Genomic DNA, 9,713 nt, shown 5'->3' with positions numbered 1-9,713 from the left:
CCTGGGCGCATCCTAAAGTTGAGCCAGCAAGCAGGGAGACGGAGGCAACAAACTCAATGATGAAGTATGGGTGAGGCCCACCGGGGCACGATGTACCACACAGTGGAGCAGAGGACACGTAACCGGGAATAATACTAGCAACAACATTGCGTTAGACGGAGTACCGAGACATATTCTTGATATCAGGCCAGGAGAAAATGAAACGATGGAAAGCGATGTGCAGCGGGAGGATTGCGAGACACCTCGGAGACCAAGTAGGGAAAGACGACAGGCACAGTGGATGAGAGATTACGAAACATGATCTAGAGTAAACAGAGGGAAAAGAAAAAATAAAAAGGGGGAAAAATCAAATCTTTTGACTTTAAAAGAATTCCTAATCTTCGACTACCTTTGGTTCTATTCTAAAGCAACCTTTTATAGATTTGTATGGGTCTCTGATGATTTGTTTGATATATCATTCAACGAGACACGTGTAAGATTTTGTTTTTTTTACAAGGTAGTCACCACTTATCAAGGCCCGGAAGCCACTCAGGGATAAAGGTTATTGTAAGTACAGTACGTTAGTTTGGATATTTAGAGTGTCTATGGCGATCTTGAGGGTCAGATTGCGATGTTAAGTTAGAGTATCCGTTAATTATGAACTCATCTAGGGAAGTGGTCGGCCCTATTCCAGTTTCGCATAGAAAGAATATGTCCGGTGTCGTCTCCTGTAATTGGGGTTCAACATCTGGAAGGTTGAAACGTAGACCCCTGATGTTGGAGAAGGAGACATGATAATCAAACAAATAAACCATGCAAATGTGCTATAGATATATATGTGTTGTATTAAAATTGTTTATAAATGATATATATATATATATATATAATATTGGTAATCACTCAGAAACTAGGAGATCTATTTATTTCACACTTACAGTAGTTTAATCACTCGCTTATATATTATATCTTACAGGTATTTCGTTGAATCGATGAAATTCTCTAAACAAAGACGTAAGCATGCTCCTCAAAAAAGGAATTGTTGGAGAGAGTTTTCCTTTCAATAAAAAGAATATGATGAATGAAAAATGTTGATATTACGAAACTGAATTTTTTTTTAGTAAAAAAAGCCATAATGATATATAAAAATATGTCTGAAAATAACTGGTGGATGCAGAGCACATGAGAAGAAACTATTTTTAGTGCCATATTAGATTTATCGGATCGAAGCCTTACTCCTGAAAGTTTTGTATTTAAGTTCAAAATTAAAAGCAATAAGTAATTTATAAAGTCTAAGAGATGTTGATTAGAAAATATTAATAATGAAAAGAACTAGTTATTTAATCATATTTTATAGCCCCATCAAATGTTCTTAGATATATTTACGAAACAAAAGTTACAAACATAATATACTAAACTATCAAAAATATATTTATTCCTCTAGCAAATAAATATTAGATTAAATAATGATATTTAGTCATATAAATACATATTCTGATAATATTATTAAGATATTTTATATCTAATTAACTGGAACTATATATATATATATATATATATATATATATATATTTTCTTCTCTCTATCTATATAAATAAAATGAACTCATTTTTTCCCGTCTGATTTTGACATTAATAGGATTAAAAATCAAGATATTTCATGCAAATATAATATGCACAAACGGCAGAACTATATCTGAGGTGTGTTATAGGCTTATTATTTCTCAAATTCCTCGATAATCTTACATTTCTATACTTTTTCTGCTGAGAAGTCACGGCCAAAATCGGTTAAGATCAATGGAAGTGGTAAAATATTTTCTCTCTAATAAATTCCTCCTCCCCCTGCCACCACTTAACACCGTTTGGGGATCGTTCACAAGGAACAGTTGAGAAGAGGACACCGGTTTGGCTTCGTAGTTCTTTCATGTGAAGTTATTTAAAATCACTAAACTAAACTGCAGTGCTCTGTGGCGTAGTGGTTAGCGTGCTGGACAATTCACTTTATATTTTCACGTTCGCGCCGACCTACCGTAGTCGTTTTTTTTTTCCTAAACAACTGGAATGGACTTTTCTTGGTGGCCGAACTGTTAACGTTGCAGATGTTTTTTTTTTCACACTTTATTTTCCTACTTTTACCCATGACTCCGGGTTTGATCCTTCCTACTTACCTACCATAACATTTTTTAAAACTCCCCCCCCGTCCCGGAAACAAACACTCGGGCAACGCCGGGTACCCCCGCTAGTATATATATATAATAGAAAAGAAATTAAAACTGTCAATTGAAATTTACAACCAAATTTATTGTTCGACTGAATACTCCAATTTAAAAAGTCTTTATTCCGCAGAGTTTCAAAGAATGGTATTCTTGCTATTCTTCTCATCAGAAGACAGAAGGAAATCAGCAAACTATATTTTTAGCAATGCTAGAATTTGCTGGTTGCAATATCAAATTAAACTGCAATTTCTTATAGTTATAATTGCAAAAATGCACATGCCCTTAAAAGAAAAACAAGTGAAAAATGTAGATGTAAACAGCATTATAAAAACGAACCGGGCATAAAATTGCATCTTACATGGAGAGTCTTTCAAAGGTGAATCAAAGGTGAAAATAAATTTTTAGAAAAAAAAAGTCCAAAATTTAATCGAATTGATTAGAATTATCCGGTTGGAGAATTTTCAACGCAGATAAAATTATGGAAATTGTTTTTGTCAATAGTGCAGTAGTTCAATATAGGTTGACCCCCAGTTGAGTGGATTCGAGAAATTAGATGAATAAAAAAACTGGCCATATTTCGCTCTAATGAAACGCCACCAACTCTCTCTGTTTGCAACCTCGTTCATATCTACATGCGATTCTGATAGATATAGTGACAAAGAACCTATATAGTATAACTAAGATACAATTATGAATTTAAACGTCAGACTCAAATTGTTTTATTCTGAAAATCTAACTTTGCTCCAGTCTATCCAATTTACTATATGTTGTTATCGTACCGTGTTATTTATAATGCAATGGTTGCACTATAATTCATATGTAAAGTTACTAAGTTAGCTCATAAAATATGAAACATTTCTAAACATAAAAAAGCGTAATATTACCTTTTTTATTTGTAGCTGATTTTTACTATTAGGTAATGATATAAACAAAAAGATGACTTATATTTTAATTTTAGAATAATCGTAAGAGTTGTCGTTTTCCGACATTTTTATTTATCACACTCCCTTTAAATTTGTGTAAAAAATAGCAATCTATATATCTATAAAACTGAACGTGTCTGTGTGTCTGTCTGTCTGTCTATATATGTGTCTGTGTGTCTGTCTATCTGTCTGTGTACATTTTCCTACGTAATAACTCTATCAATTCTTAGTTTACAGACTCGAAATTTGAAATACAGGGTACTAAGATTTGGGAAAATCTATGTGATCGGTTTTCGGCCAGATATTTGGCTGTAAAGGGGTTAAAGTTCAACGATTTGACCTTTGAGAACTCTCCCAAACTCATCCAACAATTTTGGGTCTAAACACTTAAAATTTTGGATGTGGACATGGATCAAACTTAATAACTTGATTTGAGTGCAAAACCATAAATTTTAAGGGGTCATAAGGGGGTCAAATTTTAAAAAAAATTGACTTTTTCTTTTGCTCAGTATACACCTCCAAACACCAGGGCAATGCCGGTTGAACTACTAGTTAAATGATAAGATGACTCTACTATCTCCCGGGAACACTGGATAGGCACAAGTAGTAGATATGTTAGAAATTTTTAGTAGAAGAAAACTGATCTTGCTTTTATTTCCGCTATTTCAATTTCCCGAATGAAAAAAAAGCAATCTCCTTATTATTTTATCAATTCACACCACTCTGTGGTATATCCAATGTATTAGTGACATCAACAAATGAAAGTGGGCTGCGAAATGACTTATGGTGGATTTAAGTATTCATTTAAATTATAAATATTTGCAGATCGAATGATTCAATACGTAATAAAGTTTTTTACATAACCGAGACTTTGCACCTGTTTCTTAAGCGATTTGAAGATTGTGCAAAAAACAAAACAAAAAACAAAACAAAACATCTAGTTTTATTGCAAAATGGGTTTCTCAAGTGAATGTTGTTCGATTGTATATTCATTTTTGTTTGTGGATAACTTAAGATGATTAAGAATTAAAAACCATACTCTTGCGATTTTCACAAAATTAGTTTGAAATATTACACCTGCGCCAGATAATCTCGATAACTGTGTCATTTGTGCAAAGTTAAATGCAATGTTGCATTTAAGAAGAGATATCCACACATCTACAGTCGTAACGTGTCGTGAGGTAAACAGTTGTGGCGTGTAGTGAGGTAAACAGTTGTGACGTGTCGTGAGGATAAACAGTCGTGACGTGTCGTGAGGTAAATAGTCGTGACGTGTCGTGATGTAATCCTAACCGGTTAGGTCAGTATGTTATATTAGCTATGGAATTAATGTGTGGGCGTGACACTTGTGACGTAAAGAAAATAGTTTGTTTTGACATAACAGAAACATTTCTGTGAAAGCATATTAAAATGAAAAAAAATGCGTAATTGCTTAGTATTTGTGTTAATAAGATATAGCTAACGCACATGTACCAAGTACTGGATAAGGCAGGGGAGGAAAGGGCAGTAGCCCTAGATATATCTAATGCTTTTGACAGGGTATGGCACGATGGTCTTCTCATGAAAATAAAATCCTATCGTATTACTGGACGAATGCTTAGAATAATTAGATTCTTCTTAAATGAGAGAAGAATCCAGGTTGTCCTCGATGGGCGTACGTCCAAAACATTTGATATAAATGCGCGTGTAACTCAGGGATCGATCCTTGGACCTTTATTATTTCTCAAATTACTAAATATCTTACCTGAAAAAATTGTCTCTGAGATGGGTATATTTGCCGACGACACCACGCTCTATAGCAGGCACGTGGGGGAAATTAATGAGCACATATCTAAGATAATGACCGAAATCCTGGAGGAAGATCTTCAGTCTGTAGTGGAATGGGGTCATAAATGGATGGAAACGTTGCAGCCCTCTGCCTGTTTACAAGGATTTTAATGGTGGATGCTCTGACGAACTACAAGCATTGTACCCCCTCGATGAAAATACCCCCGACAAACCCGACAAGCAGCAAAGTCCCACTCCTACACAGTTGAAATCTCTACATGTAAGAAAGCCTTTTACTCTAATAGCTTCTTCCACAGAACTAAAGGATTTTGGAATTCTCTTCCGGTTTCATGCTTTTCCAACTGTACTGACATGCAAAAGTTCAAGTGTAATGTGCACAGGCATCTTGCTGCTAAACTCCCTACATAGTACCGCTGGAACTTAGGTACCTGATAGTAGCACCCTACATAAAAGTGGCAATATGCATTGTTTGGGGTGAAAATGTAATAATAATAATATATATATATATATATATATATATATAATGGGACTTTATCTATGTTTTTTTTACAAGGTAGTCACCACTTATCAAGGCCCGGAAGCCACTCGAGGATAAGGGTTATTTCGTGTACAGTACGTTAATATTGGAGATTTGATAAAGTGTATTACTTAAGGGAGCGATTTATCAGAAATTTGTTTATGTTGGACTTGAAGACAGCAAGGTTGTAGTCAGGTGGGAAGCAGGTAAACGGAAGATAGTTCCACGGGCATTGACTTCTAAGAAAGAAGCTTTCTTCATGGAATCTACGTTTTGGTTTTGGCACAAATAAAGAGTGGGGACACTTACTGACTGTAGTTTCAGCTAGACGGGTATTTATCGTGAAAGATTGGAGAGGTAGGACCGGAGATTAAAGCTCAGACGAGCACTTGCCATGGAAGTAACGATAAAATAAAGACAGGCTTGCAACGTCTCTCCTGTGGGAGAGAGGGTGCAGGGAAGAGAAAAGGGCATCTCCCACTAAGCCATGAAGCCTATTTTGTACTCTGTCAAGGCAGGATAGGCTATTTTGTACTCTGTCAAGTAGGATAGGCTGTTTTTAGCAGCTCCTGCCCAGATGTGGCAGCAGTATTTCATCCTTGGACGTACTTGGCTTTTATATAGATAGAGAATTGCATCAGTAGTGAAATATCTTCTAGAGCGATAGAAAGATCCTACAATTTTTTCCAGCGAGCTTGGCAACTGACGGTGTACGTGTTCTATTTCAGGTCAGGAGTGAAGGTCAAGCCCAGAAGCTTTTTAAAACATGGAGCTTCCCCTAGACGAGAGCAATCCATTTCAACTGATGCCAGATGGGGATTAAAGCGTAGATGATGTAAAGATAGGAATGGTTTAAATGCATTAAAAGTAACCAGCCACCTCTTCCCCCACTGTACCACGCGCTCGAGATGAGAGGAGAGAGAATCAGAGAGAACTTTGTCATTTACGGCCTTTGATGTGTATCCATAGATGGTTGGGTTATCAGCATAGATGACAACGAATGATTTAAGTATGTGTTTTGGGAGATTATTGATGTAGGTCAGGAAGAGAGTTGCGCCCAGGAGGAACCCTTGAGGGATTCCAGCATTAATACTGAGGGCCTCTGATTTCTGCTCATCAACGACTACTCTTGTGAGCCTATCAGAGAGCAAAGATTTAATGATTGAAAAAACATTTCCAGACATACCGTAGCTGGAAATCTTGTGTAGTAGCCCTTTATGCCATACCTTATCGAAGGGCTTAGATATATCAAGAGCAATTGCCCTAGAAAAGAAGCCTTTGTTAAGGGATTCACTAATCCTATCAGATATAACCGTTAGCACATCTGCTGTAGATCTAGCAGAATCGAAACCATATTGCATGTCACTAAGAAGGTTATTCATGACACACAGGAGACTTATTGGTCTGTACTGAGAGGGAGATGACTTATCACCTGAGTTCTTAAATACAGGGCATACTGGTGAGGTTTTCCAGGGTGTTGAGAAGCACTTAACCTTCAGGAAACGCTTAAACAGTCTTGTAAGTATGTGATTAGTTCTAGTCGAAGCTTTTTCAACACTATAATTGGAATGCAGTCAAACCCAGTTGCTTTACTTGAATCAAGGCTCTTGATTAGCTTGGCGACCTCAGGCACACATATGTGTATGTTGCATAGCGTGTTGTTTGTTATAGGAGAAAATACGGGAAGTTGATGGCCTTTGTCGCTTAGGGTAGAATTTGCTGCAAAGTTCTTAGCAAATAGTTTGGTCTTGTCTGATGCTGACGAGATGACCTCAGGTTCATTGATAATGGTTGGGATAGAACGCACACTTCTGTTCAGGATCTTTTTTGCTATTTGCCAAAATTGATGGGAAACAAGCCGCTGCTCAGCTACTTTGGATTTAACGGACTGGGCATATAGCTCTCTTGTATTTTTTATTACTCTTTTACAGTAGTTGATGGCAGTTCTGAAAGCAGCTATTGTCTCAGTGCATCTATTACTTTGGTAGCTATGGAAAAAGTGATTTCTATCCGTGATTGCCGCAGCACATTATGGGGAGAACCATGGTTGGCTGTTAGGTTTTTGTTGGACTATTTGGGATGGTATGAATCGTTTTATGCCTATAATTAACCATTCGATCAGGTCTGATACTATGGAGGACACATCTTTTTTAAACATGGAATGCAGAGGTAGATCAGATATAAATTTACGGAAGCTATCCCAGTCAGCTGAAGAGTATCGATATACACTACGATGGAGTGGTACGTCTAAAGACGTATTGCATTTCGTTTTTATCTTCACTGATACAACCAAGTACATCCCAGTGGAGACAGAACGGAACATGAACATAGCTCACGGGAAGTTGTGAGAAAAAAGGTCTAGAAGGCTGGCGTACTGAGCGGAAGTATGGGCACACGGGTGGGTTCGTGAACAATCTGGGTGTGGTCATAGGCAATGGTGAAATCATGACACAACCTCCCCTTATCATCTGTCTTGTTCGAGCGGGTCAGCCATTCCACATCGTGTACATTGAAGTCACTACAAATGTGGATGTTAGCCGAAGTATGAGCAGACAGTATGTGGTCAATTTTCTCAGATATGCTCTTAAAGATAGTAACTCCCCTATTGTGGGGACGATAGAGGGCAAGTATAAATGCAGTGGTGTAAGCAAGTGCAACCCGAAAGCACATATAAGGTAAATTAGGGTCTGCACTGGAGATATCCCTACTACGCGAAAAGCCATCTTTAATGTAGGCACATATTCCATGCCCATGGCGATCTTGAGGGTCAGATTTAGATGTTAAGTTAGGGTATCCTTTAATTATCAACTCATCTAGGGAAGTGGTCGACCCTATGCAGCTTCGCTTAGGAAGAATATGTCCGGTTTCATCTCCTGTAATTGGGTTTCAACTTCTGGAAGGTTGTAAGTAGACTCTTGATGTTGGTAGTAGGGGTCTACGTTGAAGAATATGGTTCTAGGTTTATTCGTGTTTTTTCTGGGGACATTTCATGTTGAGGACTTGGAATTTGCGGAACAGGTCGACAGACTTGGTTAGAGCAGGACAGCGAGGGAAAGCAAGAGAGAAAAAGACAGTATTTCTTGTGTAGTACATGATAATGTTAAGCCGTAACAATTACCCACTAATATGGCATCGAGATGTCTCACCAGAAACTTCTGCATGGTCCAGAATCTATTCACCAAATGACAATACAGCAGCGCCAGTACTTTGCACCTGTTGATAGGACAACCTCCTTAGTAGTTATCCAATGTCCGGGTCCCTGACTATCAGGCAGATAACGTCATCCTAGATGAAACGTTTACCTGCAGCACCCTTACTAGTGACATGGTCACAAGGATAGATATAGAAGCAGAAAATTTCCGACACCTCAGGCTACTTTTCACAAAGTACTTCCGTCCTGGAAAGCAGCCTTTTCTTCACTCTTTGTTAGAAAAATCACTTTGGAAATGAGGACTGAGTGACAAATAAGGAGAAGCAAGACTAACGAGGGCTTCCGATAACGCATCTACAATGCGTTGTCTACTCTCCAGATGTGTGTGGAATGTCTCGAGAAAACTCCTCTCATTATTCTTGGTCACTAGACATGAAAATTTATAATAGAGGATTTGGACTCCTGGAACAATTTCGATATTTTTGCAGCCTGTAAAATAGCTGTTAAGGAGGAATAAGTAAACGAAAATAGGAGTTGACTTTGTCAGTTGGACATCAAATAAATCTGTTAATTTTGCTATTGCGCATGTGCGGAATTTAGCCTTCGCAGCTTTAAGTCGCTTAATTTTCAACCGCCTGTCTCCATCTGTTGGTATCTCAGACGGTAACGATGCTGAAGCGATAAACGAATACCTTTTGAGAACTAAATATTTTGGTTCTGATTCTATCGGATGGCACCAAGGTTATATATTTTTAACTTTTGAAATCATGATCACACTCCTGATCAGAAATTTAAGACCAGGCGAAAATCTTTAAAATGAAACCTATTTTAAAAATAGATTTTAAAATTCTCATACTTAAGGTTTCCAATACTACAGCATAAAAGGTTACGGAAAAAAGCTACAGCCAAAATTTTTAATTCAGAAATTTTATTTTTTATAAAAATGAGGCATTTTACACTTGATAAAAATTATGAGATCAGAGGTATAAATTCTACGAAATTGCAGGAAAAATGTACGAAAACATTAAAAACCAAAATTCAAACTTAAAAACTTTAGTCGAGGCTATTCACATTTATGTGAAAGTCAAAAACAATTCTTTCAGATCTGCTTATTTCGAGAAATTTAAGAAGAAATCTTCAAAT

Source organism: Euprymna scolopes, chromosome 19 (assembly GCF_053919585.1).
Source record: "Euprymna scolopes isolate OS-2025 chromosome 19, ASM5391958v1, whole genome shotgun sequence".
Taxonomy (NCBI): Eukaryota; Metazoa; Mollusca; class Cephalopoda; order Sepiida; family Sepiolidae; genus Euprymna; species Euprymna scolopes.
Note: the sequence above shows the minus strand (reverse complement) of the source record.